This window comes from Podarcis vaucheri (genome assembly GCF_965113315.1).
Source record: "Podarcis vaucheri genome assembly, chromosome: 8".
NCBI classification, from domain to species: domain Eukaryota; kingdom Metazoa; phylum Chordata; class Lepidosauria; order Squamata; family Lacertidae; genus Podarcis; species Podarcis vaucheri.
This window is the reverse complement of record NC_138766.1, coordinates 15,433,703-15,453,933: the sequence shown is the minus strand read 5'-3', so window position 1 is coordinate 15,453,933 and position 20,231 is coordinate 15,433,703. Positions and strand designations below refer to the sequence as shown.

Here is a 20,231-nt window from a genome sequence, read left to right as displayed (position 1 = left end):
CTTCAGTAAAATGACTTGCTGCCTGACTAGCAACCAATTCATTTCTTCCCATACAGTTTTCCCGGTTGGGGGGGGGTACAAGGTAACACAACTTTTATTTACTCCTGCCCAGAGAGAATCAAAGCAAAAACACTATGAACTAAATAGTCGGGCATCCCTCTTGACTGACCTTAGCATGATTTATTTGAAATTCAGGAAACAAAACCCAAATGAGGCAATTGATAAATAAATAAGCTGCTGCTCTGGTAGACAATATCTTCCTTCATTGCTTCTCTTCTGCATATATTTGATATGTTCCCCAAGAACTTTGCAAGCTTAGTAAGGCAGAACTTACCTTCATGGAAGTCATGCTGATTCTTCTGCTGCAGAACTTGTTCTTCTGTATCAGGTATGAGGAACTTTGGCCCTCCAAATGTTGTGGAACTACAACTTCCACCACCCATAGCTACTGACCAGGATTATTGAAGCTGATGGGAGTACTGTATAGTTCAGCAACATCTGGAGGGCCAAAGGTTCACCACTCCTGCTCTATAAAGGTAAAGGGACCCCTGACCATTAAGTCCAGTCGTGGCCGACTCTGGGGTTGCGGCGCTCATCTCACTTTATTGGCTGAGGGAGCCAGCATACAGCTTAAGGGTCATGTGGCCAGCATGACTAAGCTGCTTCTGGTGAACCAGAGCAGCACTTGGAAACGCTGTTTACCTTCCTGCCAGAGGGGTACCTATTTATCTACTTGCACTTTGATGTGCTTTCAAACTTCTAGGTTGGCAGGAGCAGGGACTAAGCAACGGGAGCTTACCCTGTCACAGGGATTCGAACCGCCAACCTTCTGATCTGCAAGTCCTAGGCTCTGCGGTTTAACCCACAGCACCACCCACGTCCTGAAGCCTCCTCTATAGGCTTCATGAAATTCTGAGAATTGGTTTACCCAGAATAGATGTGCAATTTAATATTTGTGGTATGTAAGCTTTTATGAAAAATTTTATCAAACTGAAAGGGTGAGATATGCTTAACAAACAAACAAACATCTGCTAACTGAAACTTACACAATAAACTTCTGAGATCCTCCTAGCTAATTTTATTCCTATATTACCCATAAAATAACTCTCTGATTACTGTTCTCAGGTTCCCTGAATCCAAGGCTGGGCTCTGTCCTGATTTTTCAGTCTAATCATTTTCCTATTTGCTCCAGCCTTTATCGCCCACCCCTTGTACCTACGAACCCATAAAAATGTTTTGCTGTGATAAAACATTCTCCTCTACCACTTGAATTCATGACACTGTGCTTTAGTAATCTTTCTAATTATATTCAACCGGACCCATGCTACTAGGAGAATGCAAAAGCATGCACTGGTTTCCACTGAATGTGAACAGGATATTTCAAACCAATTTAGGTAATTGATTTTACATATTTCAATTGAACTGCTTGGTGTGAGAAATCAACAAGCATAATTTCAATAGTAGCTATGTAGTCCTAGGTGGAACTAGGAGGACATGTGTCTGCTCAGTCATAAAAAGGTATGTTTATGCTTCCAAGCACTCATTTTGGAAACATACAATGGTGTAACACTCAGGAGATAGGGGTGCAATTGGTTAGAGCCCAAACCTGCAAAGTGAATCCTTCTCCCTGAAAATCACTGAAATACCAAGAGCAAGGTCATTTCACAGGAAAACACACACACATTCACAATTTAAATGCTCCTTTCCTTTCTCAAAACTGGCCCATAACAATATTATAATAATATAAAGGCACAAAATGTAATGACGGTAGTCATAAGCAACGATATTAAACAATGTTATGCATGCAGAAATAAACATGGCCAAATTAATTAAATGGTTACTAGCCTAGTTTGTGTTTTCTTCATTTGAATAATCTTTATGTTTTGGTGCTTTGTCTTGAGGTATCACGTAAGCTCTCGTAAAACACAAACTTAAAAAACAAAACAAGTTTCACATAGTTAATGAATGATTTAAAAGGAACCAAGCTAGGAATGGCCTTCAAAACAAACTAAGACTTTAAAGTGATATTTTCTAATTCACTGGGCTCTACAAATCTCAACCCAGGTGTCATAGACTGGCAGAATGCAGAGGAGTGGTGGAAGGCTCTGGCTGGGGAACCCCCAAGGGAACCCCAGGAGAAGAAGGCTCATAGCCAAGGGATTGGTGGTGGGATGGCGATGAATGGTCAGAAGGAGAAGAGGAGGCAGACTGGGACGAGGACGTGTCGGAAGCTGAAGAGGCAGCAGGGTTTAGCGAACAGGAAGAGGCTGAGGCAGAGAGCAGTCCTGAATCAGAGACAGGAGAGGTGGGGGCCAGGAGACAGGCACAAGGCAGACTGCTGAGGAATCCAGGGAGTCTCCCCTTCCTGCTATAACCAGTCCCCCGCCCCCGATCTCCCAGAATACGCATAGAAATGAAGAGGGCGGAGCAAAGAGAGACAAGACGACAGAGCCTTAAGCTGCTGGGGAAGGAACCAGGGAAGGAGCCTTAGAGAGCTGTGGAAAGGCAGGAACCTTCAGTCTTGCCTCATTTTGGGCAAGACCTACTGGGAAGAGTTGCTGTGTGTTCACTATACTAGGCTGCACTGTGTTGGTTTCTCTGAATAAAGGGTTAACTTCACTGAAACTGGTGTTTTGTTACTGACCTACTCTTGACTCGTGCCACCAGGTTGCTTCCAGACAGTCTCCCTTCTTGAGCATTTACCTGGATTTGTTTGCACAAAGTTCATGGGGATATCAACTATTTACTTAACATTCATTTTGGTTGGTTTGCAGAGAGGTTAGATGGTGTTACATTCAGAAAACTTTCCCCCTCACTTTCCAGCACAGTTTTCTATCACATTCATTGTCATAAAAGTGGAGGGGGTGGGGGGGGTTGTGTGCAAGGGCTTAATTTCACAATCTGAACTTAATTTCAAAATCTGAATTTGCCAAAAAAAAGTGACTATTGCTATTTTGGAGTGCAATTCAATCTGGAAGTGTCCCTGGTCTCTCAGATATGGAAACCAATAGGAAATTTAGCCGTTCAGTGCTCAGTATGAGAATGGGGATGTTGATATTAAATATATGTTAACAAGTAATATATTTCAAGGCACAAAGCAAATTAAGTCAGGCAATAGTCACTGAATGCCACAAATAAATAAATTCTCTAGGATTCTCTGAAAGGCTATGATCATAGTGGCTTGAATTAAAAGCAAAGAAAAAACAAATTTCAGGTAAGAAGTTCAAAGGAACAAGGATTGCGATTCATAATTGGCTACAGTGACATGGAGCTCCAATTATGGAGCGAACGTATTATGTTCAGCTCATTAGGCATTGCAGACAAATGATGAGATGTGGAGCTTTATAGACTTGTTGCAAGATATTATTGTGAATAAGTCTGTATCTGTTCTAGTGTTGGCTGGGTATAGCAGATTCCCAGGACTGATGGGCAAAGACAGGGAAACAAATTTGAGCAAGTCTTGTGGAGAATTTTACAAAACGAAACAAAAAAACAAGTTAGTTCAAATTACAAAGACTGAAAACTGATTTTAAGGCAGCTGGAGAAAGGAATGGTAACATATAAGGCAATACTGATGCTTTCAAAAGTATCAAAAGCAAGTTATAATAATTTAATTGCCGTAAAGGAATAAGGATTTTCTAGTGCAATCCCAACCTCCTGAGAAGGGGCTCCAACATGCCCAGGTGAGCCAAAAGCAGTTTTCCCACAGGGAAATTACAATTACTACAACAGGCAGAAAAACGGGATTAATGACATATAATAATAATAATAATAATAATAATAATAATAATATTTATACCCCGCCCATCTGGCTGAGTTTCCCCAGCCACTCTGGGCGGCTCCCAATCAAGTGTTAAAAACAATACAGCATTAAACATTAAAAGCTTCCCTAAACAGGGCTGCCTTCAGATGTCTTTTAAAAAGAAGATAGCTGCTTATTTCCTTCACATCTGAAGACATTCCACAGGCCAGGCGCCACTACCAAGAAGGCCCTCTGCCTGGTTCCCTGTAGCTTTGCTTCTCACAATGAGGGAACCGCCAGAAGGCCCTCGGCGCTGGATCTCAGTTTCCTGGCTGAACGATGGGGGTGGAGATGCTCCTTCAGGTATACTGGGCTGAGGCCATTTAGGGCTTTAAAGGTCAGCACCAACACTTTGAATTGTGTTCGGAAACGTACTGGGAGCCAATGCAGATCTCTCAGGACCAGTGTTATGTGGTCCCGGCGGCCACTCCCAGTCACCAGTCTAGCTGCCGCATTCTGGATTAATTGCAGTTTCCGGCTCACCTTCAAAGGTAGCCCCACATAGAGCGTGTTGCAGTAGTCCAAGCGGGAGATAACTAGAGCATGCACCACTCTGGCAAGACAGTCCGCAGGCAGGTAGGGTCTCAGCCTGCGTACCAGATGGAGCTGGTAGACAGCCGCCCTGGACACAGAATTAATCTGCGCCTCCATGGACAGCTGTGAGTCCAGGTTTGCCAAGACCCTCTTTCTACTAGAAGAAGAGCATGGAAAACATGAGGCTTCAAGTTGGATTTAGTTGGTTACTTCTTCAAAAATACGCTCATATGCTCTCTCAAACCACTGTGTGCTGCTGCTGCGTGCATGGTGTTATATAAAAATGGGAGGGAGGGGGTTAGGAACCCTCTTTTGCAAATGCAACATTATTAATAGATTGTGCAGATGCAGAAGATTGAAAATGTCAACAAATCGATTTCCTGTTTTTCACATTAAAGCTTTGGGGGTCGGCATATCTCTTCTTGCCTAGTTGGAATTGGGAAGCTTGATTCCTAATGCTACATTATTTACAACAGAGGCAGAGCATGATCCAGAAGGCAAAACAAGCTGTCAATAACTTATTAACGAAATTTGCAGCCACAGGCAAACACTGATAGAGGGCTCCCAAAGAGCAAGTCATCAAACTTATTGCTAAGGTGAGCCAGCCACCAATATTAAGAGTTAAGGTATTTAGGAACACCTACGCTCAGAAAATAATAATAATTATTGTTTACAAGCTCAGGCCAGATAGAATGTGCCCACTCTGAAAGCCATTTTCTTCTAGCGCCTGATGGAGAAATTTAGAAAGCTCTGTAAAGATCCAATTTTTGAAAGTAAGGAATAGCTTTAGGCTAGTAGACACAGCAGATGACACAACCTTGATGGCAGAAAGTGAGGAGGAATTAAAAAACCTTTTCATGAGGGTGAAAGAGGAGAGCGCAAAATATGGTCTGAAGCTCAACATCAAAAAAACGAAGATCATGGCCACTAGGCCCATCACCTCCTGGCAAATAGAAGGGGAAGAAATGGAGGCAGTGAGAGATTTTACTTTCTTGGGCTCCATGATCACTGCAGATGGTGACAGCAGCCACGAAATTAAAAGACGCCTGCTTCTTCGGAGAAAAGCAATGACAAACCTAGACAACATCTTAAAAAGCAGAGACCACCTTGCCAACAAAGCTCCGTATAGTTAAAGCTATGGTTTTCCCAGTAGTGATGTATGGAAGTGAGAGATGGACCATAAAGAAGGCTGATCGCCGAAGAATTGATGCTTTTGAATTATGGTGCTGGAGGAGACTCTTGAGAGTCCCATGGAATGCAAGAAGATCAAACCTCTCCATTCTGAAGGAAATCAGCCCTGAGTGTTCACCGGAAGGACAGATCCTGAAGCTGAGACTCCAATACTTTGGCCACCTCATGAGAAGAGAAGACTCCCTGGAAAAGAACCTGATGTTGGGAAAGATGGAGAAGGGGATGACAGAGGATGAGATGGTTGGACAGTGTTCTTGAAGCTACCAGCATGAGTTTGACCAAACTGCGGCAGGCAGTGGAAGACAGGAGTGCCTGGTATGCTCTGGTCCATGGGGTCACAAAGAGTTGGACACGAATAAGCAACTAAACAACAACAAAGTAGACACAGCCACCTAGTCAAAGAGCATTTCCACATAAGAAAAGTCTGTTGTATCAGGCCAATGGTCCATCTTGTCTAGATTCCCATTCTGATAGGTGGCTTCCAGATGGCTATGAGAAGCCTGGAAGCAGGACCTGAGAGTAACAGCCCTCTCCTTGCTTGTGATTTCCAGGAACTGGACCTTCAGGAGATCCACTTTAGTTTATTATTGTGGGTGAAATGGTAGAACTTACATGGGTGTTTGTTGTTTTGCTGGCAATAAACTAAGGGTCTTCACTCTCGTAGCCTGACAGTCAATCCACACAGCTCATTTCTCCTTGCACTTTGCAGAGCAAATCTTAATCAGCAGTATCCCATCTACCCCTGAAGTGTTTGTAGCAACAAAGGCTCAAAAAAATGTGCTGAATGGGGATGCAATTTAATAAAGTGTAAGTCTCCTGAGGGATTCTGATGCATCTTTGGTTAATGTTGCTATTACTGATCACACATTAAATCATGTTAGGGAGGGAAACACCTCTTTAAAGTTATTTAAGGTTCACTTTGCTTCAATGATTTCAATTTAAAAATTAGCATTTTAACATGCACCATCAACTAAACATCCCATTTCCTATGTAAGGGAGACACAGCATAATCTATATTCTACTGCCCTCTGGCTGAAAAGAAGCACGCTGCCAAAAGACCATAAATATTCAATGCATGTAAATGCAACTCTGTCCATGGAGTTTTCTTGGCAGGGATACTGGAGTGGCTTGCCAGTTCCTGCTCCAGGTGGATCACGTTTAATCAAAACTCTCCACTGTGACCTGTCCATCTTGGGTGGCCCTCCACGGCATAGCTCATAACTTCTCTGAGTTATTCAAGCCCCTTCGCCATGACAAGGCGGTGATCCATGAAGGCAAGCAAAATTTGAGGGAGAAAGTGAAAAATACAGGAAACTGAAAGCAGATTTCCAAAAAATAGCAAGGAGAGACAAGAGGGCCTTCTTAAACAAGCAATGAAAAGAAACAGAGGAAAACAACAGAATGGGAAAAACCAGAGATCTGTTCAAGAAAATTGGAGATATGAAAGGAACATTTCATACAAAGATTACCATAATAAAAGACAAATCTGGAAAGGACCTAACAGAAGCAGAAGACATCAAGAAGAGGTGGCAAGAATACACAGAGGAATTATACCAGAAAGATATGGATGGCTCGTACACCCCAGGTAGTGTGGTTGCTGACCTTGAGTCAGACATCCTGAAGTAAAATGGGCCTTAGAAAGCACTGCTAATAACAAGGCCAGTGGAAGTGATGGTATTCCAGCTGAACTATTTAAAATTTTAAAAGATGATGCTGTTAAGGTGCTACACTCAATATGCCAGCAAGTTTGGAAAACTCAGCAGTGGCCGGAGGATTGGAGAAGATCAGTCTACATCCCAATCCCAAAGAAGGGCAGTGCCAAAAAATGCTCCAACTACCGCACAATTGCGCTCATTTCACACGCTAGCAGGGTTATACTTAAAATTTTACAAGGCAGGCTTAAGCAGTAAGTGGACCAAGAACTCCCAGAATTTATCATGCAAAAGGCTGAACTGGGTGAATCCCAAACCAGAATTAAGATTGGCAGAAGAAATATCAACAACCTCAGAGATGCAGATGACACAACCTTGATAGCAGAAAGTGGGGGAATTCTTGTCCTTATACAGTGGACGCTCAGGTTGTGAACGTGATCCGTGTGGGAAGCACGTTCACAACCTGTAGCGTTCGCAATCCACAGCGCCGTGTCTGCACACGCGTGGGCTGTGATTCGGTGCTTCTGCGCATGCACAAACTGCGATTTAGTACTTCTGCACATGCGCAAGCACCGGAACCCAGAAGTAACCCATTCTGGTACTTCTGGGTCCAGCGCTGTGCGCAACCCGAAATCGTGCAACCCAAAGCGTCTGTAACCCGAGGTATGACTGTATAGATATTGTGAATACATAAGTTTTAAAATTATTTTTCGTTTGGTTCTGGATCCAAAGGTTGGTTCCCTCAGGTTGTTCAAAACCATTTAAAAAAACCTGTAGAAATCAAAAGCAATTTTGGAACAGTAAGCATTAAACATACACCGCTGGTGACAGGTAGATACTGTGCAAGAAATTGCCCTTAAAGATGATAAAAGCTCATCCAGCCAACAGAAATCCCTTTTGAAAGAGGAAGCTGTTCGGAGCCTTCATGCAGCACTGTAGAGTAAGGAGCAGGGCAAATGGGACGTTTAGCTGAAGGTGCGCATTAGAATGCTAGTTTTGAAAGTGAAATTGTTGAAGCAAAGTGAGCTTAAATAACTTTAAAGATGCCTTCCTCCCTCGTGGTGAGAATGTGGAGCTGTAGCTAAAAACGCCCAGCTCATTGTCACAACCAGCCAAAGCTCTGATAGTCAAAGAAATTTGAGGAGGGGGTCAGCAGGTATCCTAAGAGTGCCAAGCGCGTTGAAAGTTAGAGGCACTTTAGGAATTTGGTATTTGCAAATCCTAATACCAACTGACCCAGTCTGCACGGCATCAACTGATGTGCATATTGAATTCTGCTCATCCACCAGCTTTCACATTCCTTGAATGTTCTGATACAATTTTTACATCAAGGAGGAAATGGTGGCATTGTCTATTTCATCTCTCCCCCCCCCATCCTTTTTATATCCTCGTTCTAAAGTTTCCCTTTTGTGTTTCCACTTTCCCTTTCCCCTTTCTGAAGCTTGCATTTCAGCATGATGAGAATGTACGATTATGACATCAGCCTGCAACAAGATGGCACAGAGAGAGAGAGAGAGAGATGGAGAGAGAGAGAGAGAGATTTCCAAATGTTTAACAATAATAACATATTTATCTTATAACATATTTATTAGCTCTGCTGAGCTATCCACTTCCCTCCACCCATCTTATGGTTTTCCAAGACTTATCTTAAATCCACACATCTATATCATCACAATTCTACATTTTTCTAAATTATTCAAATTTTTAAAATACAGGTAGAAAAATTCTTCTTGTAAACATTGCGAGCTTTATCTCAATCCTGCTAGTGTTTTTAATTGTATACACTGATTTTCTACATAATAAATAAATTTACTCCAATCTCTCTGGAACACTTGGTCACACTCTGGTGTCGGATTTTCCCCATCAGCTTTGCCAGTTCCACAGAGTCCATCATCTTCGTCTGCCAATGTTGTATTGTTGGTATTTCTCGTTGTTTCCATTTTGGGGCAATTAAAGTCCTTCTGTCGTAATGGCATACATAAATAGTTTCTGATCAGATCTATGTATTTCATCTCCTACCATTCCCAACATGAATGCTTCGGGTTTCTTAGGGAAAGTATATTGTAACATTTTCTTTAACTCATGATATATATTCTCCCAAAATGCTTTAACTTTATCACAGGTCCACCACATATAGTAAAAATCTCCTTCTTTTTTATTACATTTCCAACATTTTCTATTTTTCATTCTATACATTTTAGCTCATTTAGTTGGGGTTAAGTACCATCTGTACATCATTTTCATTATATTTTCTTTCAAAGCCCTACATGCAGTGAACTTAATCCCAACATTCCATAGAAGATGACATTAATCTTGCTTCAGTTATAACTAAGATGGAGGTGGTCTTGCTTCATTTACAATTATGTGTATCTCACAATGAGGATGGGTCAAAGTAACAGAAATTATAAATAAGGCTTTCAAAGGTGTGACTTTCAGGACGTAGATAACAAAGTTCTCAAGTGTAAAATACAGAAAGGGAGGAACTGATTTGCTGTTTTAAGTTTTCCAGCAGCCAGCTGGAGCAAAGACCCTATCTGCCCATTGACTGTCTCGCCAGAGTGGTGCATGCTCTGGTTATCTCCCACTTGGACTACTGCAATGCGCTCTATGTGGGGCTACCTTTGAAGGTGACCTGGAAACTACTACTAATCCAGAATGCGGCAGCCAGACTGGTGACTGGGAGTGGCCGCCGAGACCACATAACACCAGTCCTGAAAGACCTACATTGGCTCCCAGTATGTTTCCGAGCACAATTCAAAGTGTTGGTGCTGACCTTTAAAGCCCTAAACAGCCTCGGTCCAGTATATCTGAAGGAGCGTCTCCACCCCCATCATTCTACCAGGACACTGAGGTCCAGCACCGAGGGCCTTCTGGCAGTTCCCTCACTGCGAGAAGCCAAGTTACAGGGAACCAGGCAGAGGGCCTTCTTGGTAGTGGCACCCTCCCTGTGGAACGCCCTCCCACCAGATGTCAAAGAGAACAACAACTACCACATGATGTCAAAGAGAACAACAGCTACCAACCTGAATATGATGCCTACAAAGTCTCTCCTTCCCCTGGAAATTTTAAGCATCTGTCTCAAACATTTCCTTTATGAAAGCTCCTTCTTGTCCTTTCATTTTCTCTTTTCCAAATGCTTTTGCATCTGTGGCTGCTTCCAAGAACGTTAGCAAACATCCACAGGAAAGAAAACTAAAGATTCGTTATGCGTTCCTGCAGGGCTTATTTTGCCATTTATGTAACCATGTGCCTTTGTTAAAGAAACTCATTCCAACAAATCTGTTCATGTTCCACAGCTCTGATTTGCAATACTATGCAGGGTCACTGAAGAGCAGAGCCTGACAAAGATATTTTTTACATCAACCAAATCCAGACAGATTCTAAAGATCTCTCTCCTTACCTACTGCTTATCATGATGTTATAAAGAGAATGCCAAGAAGGCAAGTTAAACCCAAGGCCTCAGTTCATTCCACCAGTAGTACTTAGCATTTATATTGCACTTTAAAAAATGTATAATGGCAAAGAATAAGGAGTCCCTGCTTCCTAAGAGATGTTCAAAGTGCTGCACATTTATAGATACAGGCTAATGATCATTGTAAACAATCAACAGAATCAAGTGGCTGAGCAGGAACTAAAGAGGTGATAGAATAAGTAAATAGAAATTACGTTAGTTGTTTTATTGAATTGCACAGTATTTTAAAGATGGCTTAGCAATGAAATTTAAGTGTTAATTTTGTTAATTTGTAGCGGTGTTGGCAAAATGTAGTCATAGTTTTGGTGCTTTCTACTCTTTGGGAAGGACTGCTGGGTCCCATATTTTCTGAGTTTCCTCAGACGCTGGTCCCATTGATCCCTTACTTCAGGGCTCATTCAGACTACCTTTTGTTCTGCACTTTCCAGGTGCGCACCCGCATTTTGAAGCTCTAGTTGCCGTTTGCGAGTTTTCCCGGGGAAAGCACCAGGACGAGGAAAAAGAACTGCTCAGACACAGAGTTTGGAAGCCCAGACCTGTGCTAAGAAACGTGACACAAAAAGTAAGTCCTGATGAACACTCTGCACCGTTGTGGCCACCTGAGCTTCAGGTGATGACAATGGAAGCAGAAGAAACCCCAAGCTACGCACCTGCTCCTTCAGAGGGAGTATAACCCCAGCAAGAACAGGAAAATCTGAAAAGGAATTCACCCTCTCTACCTCATTGGATCATGTTTCTTTCTTTTTTTAAAAAAATAGTCTTTATTATTTTAAATTACACACATATACAAAGAATTTACAATCTCATTCTACAAAAAGAAAATTAAAGAAAAAAGAATTAAGAAAAAAGAAAAGAAGAAAATACAGAAAAAAGAAAGAAGAAAAAGCAGATTTACGTGCATAAAAAAACTTAATCTTCCGAATTAATACTTAAATAAACACTTAAATAAAAAAGACTTTTGCCAAAACAAGTCTTCCAATCATTCTCATTGTACTGTTTATACTGTCATTGTTTTTCCCGCAGTTTTATATTCTTTAATATTGTTCCCGTCTACTCCACAAACGGTATTTGTTGTGTTTACACGTATCACTCAAGTTCTGCTAATATGGTGCAGTTAGTACAATATGATCTTATATAACATTGGATCATGTTTCAGATACCTTGTTTCTCAGGACTAAACTTACAGCTTTAGATTCTGTTGCTGAAGAGATCTTTGCCTTCAGGTTTGATGAAGGAAAGCAAGCTCCTCATTCCCGTTTTTAAACTTAATTTAGCTCTGAACAAGGGATTTCGTGTTATGATATTCTTCATCCTTCCTAATGCAGCATTCTAGTGCCGTGATAAATACTTTAATGTGTAGGGGTAACTTGGAATATAAGAGCCAAAGCAAAAACTAGGCAAGCCTATTAGATTGCTGTGGAATGGCTTTCTTCTCTTAATTCCTTTGAAGCCAATAATTTTGGAGGACTAATTGGTCTTCCCTCCTCTTCCTAACTTAGGGCTCTCCTTTTTCTGTCTGCAATTAGCAAAACTACGACAGCTCCTACAGCATGTACATCCACACACATATATGCAAATGCCAGAAGTCATCAATCCAATTAGACCGTGGGCTTGCTTGTTTAAAACAAGGATGTGTTTCCAGGACTGTAAATGAAAGAAGCTCCTAGGTTTTGTTTCCTATTAATCATACAGTCTCTGATCTGTCTCAGTGGCTTCCCATTCTTATTATCTTATTCTGAAGGATCAACAGGCAAATACGGATTATGTTGCGGCCAGAGATCTGCGGCAGATATGGCTGAATTGCGGTACAGCCTTTTAGCAGAAGCAAAGTTGATTTCCAGTTCTATGGCTCTTTTCTGAAACCCAGATAAATAAGCATCACATAAACCCAGGGAAAAGCATACTGTATGTTGACTAGGGGCCACACATCTGCTTGCTCCACTCACAACCCCCCTTGCCATTCGCCCATATTAACCAACGTTTTTTCTTTTTTTAATAGATTTTATTAAATTTTACAATATTACATTCAACACAATCATCATCATCACCACACAAGAAAAATATGCAAATCAAAAAATATGCAAATCTAATTTGGCATCTGACTGACTGAGATTAGTAATTGTATTGTAATTTGGCATTGTTGTAATGAGGCTACCATTGGATTATTGTAATTGAAGATGAATAAAAATTATTGTAAAAATAAATAAATTTGAATCTTTTAAACCTCCAGTATACCCAAAATTCAACCTTGGGATACAAGTGTTATTCCTACTAACGTAATTGTTTACAATTGTTTACAATGGTTTTTAAGGTAAATTACATATTTTCCCCATTCCTTATTAAAATGTTGGTCTTCCTGGTTTCTGATTCTTCCGGTCATTTTTTCCAATTCGGCACAGTCCATCAACTTAATCGGCTACTCTTCTCTGGTAGGGACTTTGCCTTCTTTCCATCTCTGGGCTAATAACATCCAAACAGCAGTGGTCGCATACATTCCTTTGCACCCCTTTTCTGCTCCATCCACCTCCTTACTTTTCTCAACTCTCCCTTGCACACAGATCACTCCATTTTGCATGCCTTGCCCTCTCTCCTATTGTGCAGCTCCTATGTTCACAAACACCATTGTCATCTTCACCTTGCCTCCCCCTTCCACCTTTTTTAAACTGGCCCTTGCACAAAGACCACCACCCGCATTTCCATGCCTCCCCCTCTCTTCTGTTCTACAGCCCCTTTGTGCACCCACCCCATGCTGATATATGCTACTGTATCTTTAAGATGGTTAGACTCTTAAGCGCAAATCTGTCAGGTACTTGCTCCACACTTTCCAGAACAATATGCAAAACAAAAAATGGTTTCCTTTCAAAATTCACACTGCTCTGAATTATTATTTTTCAAAAAAAATTATTGGTTTTCTAAATTTATAACAAACAAAAAACATCAAAAAAACAAACAGACAGACAGACAGACAGACAGACATTTATCCTTACTTATAATAATTCCACTTTTGTTAACATTATTGAGTGACTTCCTCAAATTCCCCCAGCTGAGTTTCCATATAAATCATTGTAGCAGTTTTCCAAAACTATTTTCACATAAAATTTACTTTGCATCTTTCTTTCTTTTCATTTTAACTTTTAACATCGTATTCTACAACATCACATATTTAAATCCTAGTCCTATCTGATACTCGCAAGTAATGCTATTTAAGTTATCTTGACATATTTAACTAAGTAATCTTTGAATTTCTTCCATTCCTCTTGGTACTCCTCCTCCTTCTGGTTGCAGACTCTTCCGGTCAGATTGGCTAGCTCTCAAAAGTCCATCATCTTCATCTGCCATTCTTCCACAGTTGGTACTTCTTGTAGTTTCCAATTTTTGGCCAACAAAATTCTAGCTGCAGTTGTGGCATACAAAAACAATCTAACATCTTTCTTGGGCACTTCCTAACCTATTATTCCAAGTAGAAAGGCTTCTGGTTTCTTAATAAATGTATATTTTAACATTTTTTTCAATTCATTATAAATCTTTTCCCAGAAGTCTTTCACCTTGGGACACGTCCACCACATATGGTAAAACGTACCTTCTTTTTCTTTACATTTCCAACATAGGTTATCACTCTTGTGGTACAGTGGTGCCCCGCAAGACGAATGCCTCGCAAGACGGAAAACTCGCTAGACGAAAGAGTTTTCCGTTTTGGAGGTGCTTTGCAAAACGAATTTCCTATGGGCTTGCTTCGCAAGATGACAATGTCTTGTGAGTTCCTGCTGGGTTTTTTTCCTCCCCCCCTTTTTCTAAGCCGCTAAGCCGCTTATCAGCTGATCCGATCAGCAGATAAGCCGCTAAAAGCCGCTAAAAGCCGCTAAAAGCCGCTAATCCGCTAATCCGTCAATGGGCTTGCTTCGCAAGACGAAAAAACCGCTAGATGAAGAGAATCACAGAACGGATTCTTTTCATCTTGCGAGGCACCACTGTAGATCTTTGCTAATTTGACAGGGGTTAAGTACCATCTATACATCATTTTCATAACATTTTCCTTTAACACCGTACATGCAGTGAACTTGACCCCTTTCCTCCACAACCTTTCCCAGTCTTCAAACATTATATTATGTCCAACATCTGTTGCCCAATCTATCATCAGACACTGCTCTGAATTTTGCAATGTATTTCTCCAGCCAAGAATGTGTACAAATATGCATAGAGTTGGATAGAGTGTGTGCACAAATTATTATTATTATTATTATTATTATTATTATTATTATTATTATTATTATCATTATTATTATTATTATTATACCACCCTAAACACAGGGGTCACAGGGTGGTTCATAGAATAAAATCAAGACATAAAACCACAAAATACCTAATAAAAATAAAAACAACAACCCAATAGCCCCCCAAACACACACACACACATTTTAAAAGGGCATAGGATGTAAATAAAATTATTAATAAATGTATATATTAGTGAAAGTACCGTAAAGAAATGCATTGCATTAGGGCAAACTGCATTGCAGAATGTCTATGTTGGGGGAATTGCATAAACAATGGTGTATGTTAAGAGAAATTTGCACTGAAATGCAGGCTGTCAGGAAGACCATCAGAAACAGTAGAGAACATAAATATTAAAAGAAATTGAAACAGAGGGAAACCCAGTTGTGAGATTTGCCGATCTCTAGAGCTGTTAGGTGTGAACATGTGCAATGCTGTAGATGGGACTCTCACCCTTGTACAGTAGGCTGCATCCTAGCTTCACTCACTGCACCCTACTGCCCACTTGAACGCAGCTCTCTCCATCTAGGTCACTGCTGGTCTGACTTCAGCCCTGGATGCACACTCCATTGTCTCTCAAGACAGACAGATGCCAACAAATAACATCCAAGCAAGCAAGAGACATGATCACAGTTCAAAAACACATCCCAGCCACGCAAGAGCCATCAACGAAGGTGCAGAGCAAGGTCAGTGTGGGATCCGGGTTGGGGAAGAGTCTGAGGAGTGAGACAGAGAAACTACATTAGGTCCTTGAGACTGAGGTTCTCTGTTCCAAGACTATGGGTAACAAATATGCTAAATATATGGCAGTGAAGAAAAGCCATATTGTGTGTGTTAGCGGTGAGTAAAATCTTCGCTGATTTGCAAAGCAAAGTGACTTTGATTTATTCTAGCCTAGGTATTTTTGTTGGGAACATTTGTATAAAGGTGGATGAGGGAATATTTAAATCTAACCAAGTTTTAATGCGTTCAGAGTGATTGCCATTGTGCCAACTCTGCTACAAAAGAGTAAGACTCTTCCAAACCTCTCTCTTCAGCAATTCCTACCTTTATCTATATATATAGAATTATGCAGTGCAATTGTGTGCAATTGAATTAATTAGATTATAGTGATACTATATCACTATATACTATAGGCACCATCTTAGACACAGAGTTGTATCCAATTGTATCCAATTATCTGCCAGCAGAGTTATGGCCCCCAGCCTCCCCTTAAACAATACTACCTTGGAGAAGCTGTTTTATTTAACCCCTGCAAATCAGTAGACAAAAAAAAAAAGGCAGCATAGAGCTTATGCACCGTAAGCTTGTGGCTTATTCCTGATTCATAGTTCCTAATCCTTCTCCTACTTTGAATTTTGCAGATGCAATGAAACCACAGTCACGAGATAGGCTACCATTTTGAATAAGGACACGGCTTTGCATCCAGTCTAACGAAGACATCATCTGGAGCGAAAGAAACTGATACAATACACATGAAACGGATTCATATTCACGTACAAAGCTCAGGCTAAGATTTAATCAGGGAAGACAGCAACTAATGATAATGATGTGCAAATAGACAACTATGAATATTTGAATAGGTCAATCATTTACATTATAATTTGGATTTGGCAAAGCTAAAAACTAATTTGAATGTGCACAATGAACATTTTTACTGTTTCTTATAAGCAGAAAAGAAGGAGCCGAGTAAATTGGACTGTTGTTCATAGTTGGCAGTATGACTAGCCTAAAAATTATTTCCTGTAAAATCGTTTGGATTTTTTCTCTATGAATAAAGCGTAATGGGTGGAATAATATCCATTATTTAATAGGTACCAACTGGTGCCCAGATTTTGGATCTAAGCACAGCCAAGTTCTACAACCCCATACAACCTACAACACCCTCCATTTTAAAATAAAAAACAACAATTAGAAAAGGATATAAAGTACTTTAGTGATACTTAACATATTTGTATCCCACCTTATCCATAACATTATTTCAAGATGGCTTTTATAATTTTAACAATAAAAAATAAACATTTTAAAAATTAATAATAAAATGAGAACATGCAAAAGCTTTTCTGTGGGAACATAAAACCAAATTTACTTTAAAGCAGCTTCAAAATAAAACCATAATATTTGGAATTTTAAAGGCCTGGATAAAACTCCTGGTCGCTAGAACACATAAAGAGAGGTGCAAGGTAAATGGTGTATTTAAAACAGATAAGAAAAAATGGATTTAGTATAGAAATTTCATGGTTTGAAAAGGGATTATTGGAAAATAATGTGAAGTTACTATCTAAAATGTATAAATTGTTTCTAGAGTGGCATACTAAGGACGAAGAAATCAAATCAGTAATGATAAACTGGACATAAGACATTGGGCACAATATTCAATTTTCATCATGGGGAAAATTATGGACTTTACAGCATGCTGTACGTTGAAGAACAACTAGATGAAAATGATGTGCCGGTGGTATTTAACACCTGTAAAACTAGCAAAAATGTATAGAACTGCTTCCAATGTTTGCAGGAAATGTAAGGAGAAAGAAGGCACATTCTACCATATGTGGTGGACATGCAAGATAACTAAAGCATGCTGGGAAAGGATTTACAATGAGTTGGAAAAAAGGTTTAAAATAGCATTTGCGGGGGGGAAACAGAGTCTTTTTTTGTTAGGCATTTTAGGTACAGAGATTCAGAGGGAGCAGAAACGACTATTCATGTACGCAATAACAGCAGTGGGGATACCACTGGAAAGACTACGTTCCAACCAGAGAGGAATGGCTGATGAAAATGATGGACCATGCCGAAATGGCAAAACTGACTGGGAAAATCAGAAACCAGGAAGAGAAGGATTTTAAGAAGGAATGGGGGGGAATTACAATGTACTTAAGAGAACACTGTAAAGAACTAAAAACTTTGGCAGGATTTGAGTAATGTTTGTAATGTATGAAAAATGAATTATTATTCTTTTAACAAATTAGAGAAAATAAGATCAGCAGATTGGAAAAAAGATTGATAATGGTTACCATGAAAGGGTGAAGGGAAATCAAGGGATTCAGAGAATCCTAAATGAAGAGGTGAATAATCTGTCTGAATTTTAAAATAAAATAAAATTGGTGGTGGGTTTGTTTGCATGTATAAATTGTTGTGGACTATGTTGTAAATAAAGAAAATAATAATAATAATAATAATAATAATAATAATAATAATAATAAAATAATAAAATAATAAAATAATAAAATAATAATAATAATAATAATAATAATAATAATAATAATAATAATAATAATAATTCTGACCTGTCTGAATTTAGAATTCTTATGTAAAATTTAATTTCATTTTTTTAAAAAAGAGGGGGTAGGGCAAGGTGCACAGAACTGGGGAGGGCACTATGGAAAAGACCCAGTTCTAACCTTAGAAGTGTTGTGGAACTTTGCCAGTTTGAGCTTAGATGTCTAGCAAAAAACCAATGACCAGGTGACAGGTAGCAAACCAAAAAAGGATTCTTTTCTTGTACAAGAATGGTGCCTCATCCACCTTGCGGTGCAGACAAGAGACCCCATTACAGGCAACAACCGATTTAGGCACGGCGCCGAACTCAGAAGTGGCCCCCAAATGTTAGAAAGGCATCATGAATAGGGGCAGGGCAGAGGCAGGGCAAGGGCAGAGAGGGGTTGAGTGGAGGCGGAACAGGGCAGAATGGGCATGCATGCGCTTTGCCGATGTGAGTGGAACCCCCTCACAAAATGAGGATTGCCTGTACAAGTTGCACATAAAGGTAAAGGGACCCCTGACCATTAGGTCCAGTTGTGACCGACTCTGGGGTTGCGGCACTCATCTCGCTTTATTGGCCGAGGGAGCCGGCATACAGCTTCCGGGTCATGTGGCCAGCATGACTAAGCTGCTTCTGGCGAACCAGAGCAGCACATGGAAACGCTGTTTACCTTTCCACTGGAGCGGTACCTATTTATCTACTTGCACTTTGACGTGCTTTCGAACTGCTAGGTGGCAGGAGCAGGGACCGAGCCACAGGAGCTCACCCCGTCACAGGGATTCGAACCGCCAACCTTCTGATCAGCAAGTCCTAGGCTCTGTGGTTTAACCCACAGTGCCACCCACATCCCTACAGGTTACACGTAAGCCTTTATAATTTCACATAAACAGCTTGATGCCTTGTTTCCTCCCAGCTTATTGCACCTTTGCACAGTTGCCAAGGCTAATCATGACCTTTGATAAGCAACCTTAACTAGGCATTTGTGGGAGGGGGTTTCAACCACCCTTTCCTGTTGCCTCTAAGCCCTTCCTGATATCCTGCCGTCTTCTATTTGCGGTTAGCTGGACTATTTTTTTCCTGCTGACCCTTGCCTTTGAAGCTTTGACTTTTGACACCTCACCTAACCACAAACTCCATCTGTTACTTTGTGGTGAAGAGAGTTCCCTATTGCTGTCTCAAACAAGGTGCTCAGAGATGGATTAGCCCAGGGCACTTAGCTTTTTGTTGTTGTCGTTTAGTCGTGTCCAACTCTTCGTGACCCCATGGACCAGAGCACGCCAGGCACTCCTGTCTTCCACTGCCTCCCGCAGTTTTGTCAAACTCATGCTGGTAGCTTCGAGAACACTGTCCAACCATCTCGTCCTCTGTCGTCCCCTTCTCCTTGTGCCCTCCATCTTTCCCAACATCAGGGTCTTTTCCAGGGAGTCTTCTTTTCTCATGAGGTGGCCAAAGTATTGGAGTCTCAGCTTCAGGATCTGTCCTTCCAGTGAGCACTCAGGGCTGATTTCCTTCATAATGGATAGGTTTGATCTTCTTGCAGATCTTCTCAAGAGTCTCCTCCAGCACCATAATTCAAAAGCATCCATTCTTCGGCGATCAGCCTTCTTTATGGTCCAGCTCTTGCTTCCATGCATTACTACTGAGAAAACCATAGCTTTAACCATACGGACCTTTGTTGGCAAGGTGATGTCTCTGCTTTTTAAGATGCTGTTTAGCTTTTTACGCTTCACTAATTGTTCCTCTTTGCTTAGCCAGAATGACTCTATTTTCTAACACAGCATCCCTCAATGAGAACAGGCAGTCCTTGAATCAACTGTGGCAGCATGGAACAAGATAACAACAGCAGTTTTTGAAATGAGCCCAGTCCTGTCTCCAACATGCTAGCTTTCTGGGTGCAAGGAAATCTTTTTGTTGGAGAGCAGTATTTGCATTCTGTAGTGATACTGCCCTGACACAGGTTTGCCAGTTCAGTGAGAGGTGAGTACAGGCCCAGGTTTAATGAATTCATACATTAGTCTTGGGAACTGACTGCTTGGTTGACCTGTTCTG

The 20,231-nt window shown here is 40.7% G+C and overlaps 1 long non-coding RNA gene across 1 annotated transcript in view; it reads right to left on the bottom strand.

Annotated features, from left to right (window-relative positions):
• Nucleotides 1-8,944: 8,944 nt before the first annotated feature.
• The window catches only part of LOC309538872, a 16,066-nt gene continuing 4,779 nt past the window's right edge, over nucleotides 8,945-20,231 (bottom strand). The window contains exon 3 of the long non-coding RNA XR_014222427.1: nucleotides 8,945-9,140. This is a non-coding gene — a long non-coding RNA (uncharacterized lncRNA). The remainder of the gene's footprint in view (nucleotides 9,141-20,231) is intronic.